The sequence below is a fragment of the Octopus bimaculoides genome, chromosome 13, assembly GCF_001194135.2.
Source record: "Octopus bimaculoides isolate UCB-OBI-ISO-001 chromosome 13, ASM119413v2, whole genome shotgun sequence".
Lineage (NCBI taxonomy): Eukaryota > Metazoa > Mollusca > Cephalopoda > Octopoda > Octopodidae > Octopus > Octopus bimaculoides.
In genome coordinates, this window is record NC_068993.1 from 8,344,178 (window position 1) to 8,347,935 (window position 3,758).

General features: G+C 38.8%; 1 long non-coding RNA gene across 1 annotated transcript in view; it reads right to left on the reverse strand.

Moving 5' to 3' along the window:
• LOC106876297 (uncharacterized) overlaps positions 1 to 1,056 on the reverse strand; it is a 2,670-nt gene extending 1,614 nt beyond the window's left edge. The window contains exon 1 of the long non-coding RNA XR_001410222.2: positions 877 to 1,056. This is a non-coding gene — a long non-coding RNA (uncharacterized LOC106876297). The remainder of the gene's footprint in view (positions 1 to 876) is intronic.
• Between the last annotated feature and the right edge of the window lie 2,702 nt (positions 1,057 to 3,758).

Sequence of the window (3,758 nt, forward strand, 5' to 3'; positions counted from 1 at the left end):
TATATAAACAAATAGTAAATGAGTATATGCATATATACGTACAGGTATGTGCATACTGACATCCACCTGTATGTATAGGTGCATATCTGGGTACAGGACTTTGCAAACAAAACGTAGACGAGAAAACACACAAGCCAAATAGAGAACATTCTTCTTCATCAGCTACCCCCGTTTTAACACCGGCGTTTCGAAGAGCTGGGCAGGACCCATCGCTAAAACGGCTCTTCCCATGGACCGCAAATTAAATTTGTATACACAAATTAAACCTTGCCATGGAGTAATGTAGTGGCAGACAAAAAACAAGACAGGAAAACAAACAGAAAAGGCTATACGGCCAGACGGGAAATATATGTATATGTATATAAGGTTAATAAAAAATAACGAAGAAGAAACACAAGAAAAAACAACAACGTGAGCACGTGGTACATGCAAAGTGTCAAAAGACACTTAGGGAAGGAAAGAAAGGGAGTTCTACGTTTCGGGCAAAGCTCTCCTTCAGAAACAGGAGACAGAGGAAAGACCAAAACGGAAGGAAGACGGTGGGAAAAAGAAATCGCCAACAATCCACATGAAGTTACATTTTGAAATGACAGGAATGGAATGGACGACGAAGAAAAAGTTCTTTCTAAGACAGGAGAGTGTAAGAAAACGAGGTATGTGTGGGTATGTGTGGGTTTGTGCGTGCGGGGGTTGCGGGTAGTAGCGTGTGTGTATGAGTGCATGTTTGTGTATATGGGTGGTGGTAACTGCGTGTGTATGCTATGTGGTGGTGGTAACTATGGACACAGGGAGGATATCTGGCTGATTGCTGGTTCATTTTATGGGTAAGTTGTATTAATGGTGACAGAACGACACAATTGAGAGCATATTACTTACAGCCTTTTTGTGTTCCTAACGGAACACCTCTGGAGTAAACACTTATTTCGTACAATGACGGTAACACCTTGAACACAAAACATGCTGAAAGAAAATAATTTTTAATTTAGTTTCACCAAAAAAAAAAAAGCAGTATACAGTATATAGAAATAATTTGTGATAAACATATTGCTGCAATCACCTTATTTGATATTTATAGGACAGCACCTTAAGTGGCAAGTCTTATATAATGTCCCATTCAATGGAATGTAACCATATTGATGCACTGCCTTCAAGAGTTGTCGTTGATCGAATCGACAACGATACTTACTTCTTAAACCACTGTTCTTATTCTTATTTACTCGGTCTCTTGAGGACCTATCATATACACACATACACATGCACATATATATGAATATATACATATACATACATATTTATAATGTATATATATAAAATATATTATATATATATATGTATATATGTATATATGTGTGTATATATATACATATACATATATATATATATGTGTGTGTGTGTGTGTGTGTGTGTGTGTGTGTGTGTGTGTGTGTGTGTGTGTGTATACATATATATGTATATATATAAATAGGGGTAGAATTTACAAAAAAAACAAAAGACGAAGACAAGCAGTGTAGACAATAAACAGATGTATTAGTATAACGCTCGGGAAGTGAAAAAGTCTTTAACGTTTCGAGCCTACGCTCTTCCACAGAAAGGAACACAGAAACAAACAAGGAGAGAAAAAAAGAATGTGGTGGCTAGCGATCTATCATGGCGAATGCCAGACAGAAGGGTCACACAGGAAAGCTAGGAAGAAGGGGAGATTAATAAAGTAGTGGTGATCCCAAAACGAATGTGCGCATACGTGTGTATAAGAGAGTTCGTATGTGTGTGTGGAAGAGGGCTGGTGATCTTAACGTGTGCGTGTGTGTATGTGTAGGTGTGAAAATGTGGGGCTGGGAATTGGTCAGTGCTGGTGTGTGCGTGGTGGTGTGGTGTGACGGGATGTGTTGGGTGGTATGGTGTAGTGGTGTGTGGTGTGATGTGATGGTGTTGGGAGGTGAGGAGGCGAGAGTGGGGGAAAGCAAGGGTGGGGTGTGGGTTAGGCTGAGGGTGGGGGTAGAGGTGGATATATATATATATATATATATATGTGTGTGTGTGTGTGTGTGTGTGTGTGTGTGTGTGTGTGTGTGTGTGTATGCATGTATATATGTATGTACACATATATCAAAGAATGTAGGAGATGGAGAAGGCAAGTCCAGAATACATATGTATCCAACCCAATCTGAACAAGTTTTACGTAATTCAAAGGTGTAATACGTATATATCGAGCTTAGCTCGCTCTTCTTCCCAGGGGGAACAACTTCACCACGACGACTATTATTATTACTGCTGCTAATTATTCGACTGCTACAGCCACTTCTATAGAAAACAAGTCTTGACCCACATTATTTAATTTACCATCACAGATAGTAGTAATTTGCGGTCAGAGTCAGTACCACTTTATTTTATAAATAGCTCTTTCCTCTCTACATTTTCCATTTTAGTGCATATTTTTGAGAAGGTTTTTCAAAAATCGAAACATGTAAAAACCAAACCAAAACATTCTTCTTTTAATTTATTTATATAAAGAAAGTTAAAATGTACCCAATTTTAAGAAAGTAGCATTTTGGTTTTTCTTTTTCATAAACATAATAATAATAATAATAATAATAACAGCAACAACAACAACAACAATAATAATAATGATAATAATAATAATAATAATAATAATAATAATAATAATAATAATAATAATAATAATAATAATAATAATAATAATAATAATAATAGTGCCCTGAGAGCAGTGGCTCTCATACTTCTGATCTTGCCTGATTGGCAGTTTTAATATGTACATGTTTTGTCTTGGTCCATATCGGCTACAGCAAATATTCTGCTCAATACCACAGATTTACTTGTCATTTGCTTGACCTTAACCAGGTACCTTAGTGGTCGACGACTTGTGTATCTCTGCTCACGAGCTGAAGTAGAGGCCGAGCGTCATAGCCATGTGTTGATGGGAATTCTTTAGGGTTTGAATAATTCACATCTGAAAACATGGGTCTTTCGTTCGACATCTTTTTGCAACCCTTATTCGGGGAAACTTTGAGTGGGATGGGACACTTAACTCGAAGACAATTCTAACTGGGTCCCACCTGCAAGCTCATGAGCTGTTTATCTTGATACGATATCACCATGTCGCGCACATATGGGTGTGAGGCATGCGCATGATGTACCATTATTAGACAGGCATTCATCGTGGGTATATTGCGCTTAGAACATTTGTATCGCAGTGTCATTCTGAAGGTATGTGTTGCTCTCACACTGAAGAAGAAGAAGAAGAAGAAGAAGAAGAAGAAGAAGAAGAAGAAGAAGAAGAAGAAGAAAGGGGGAGGGGAGGGAGGAGGAGGAGGAGGAGGAAGAGGAAGTGGTGGTGGAGAAGAGGAAGAAGAAGAAAAAGAAGAGGAAGAAGAAGAAAAAGAAGAAGAAAAAGAAGAAGAAAAAGAAGAAGAAAAAGAAGAAGAAAAAGAAGAAGAAAAAGAAGAGGAGGAGGGGGACGATGACGAAGGGGAGAGAGAGGACGAAGGGGAGGAAGAGGAGGAAGTGAACGAAGAGGAGGAAGCAGAGGAGGAAGAGGACGAAGAGGTCGAGAGGACGAAGAGGAGGAAGAGGAGGAAGAGGAGGAAGAGGACGCAGAGGAGGAAGAGGACGAGGAGGAGGAAGAGGACGAAGTGGAGGAAGAGGACGAAGTGGAGGAAGAGGAAGAGGAAGAAGAGGAGGAAGTACTATAAATCTATTTATATGCATAACCATAAAGATAAATAAACTATATCTATGAG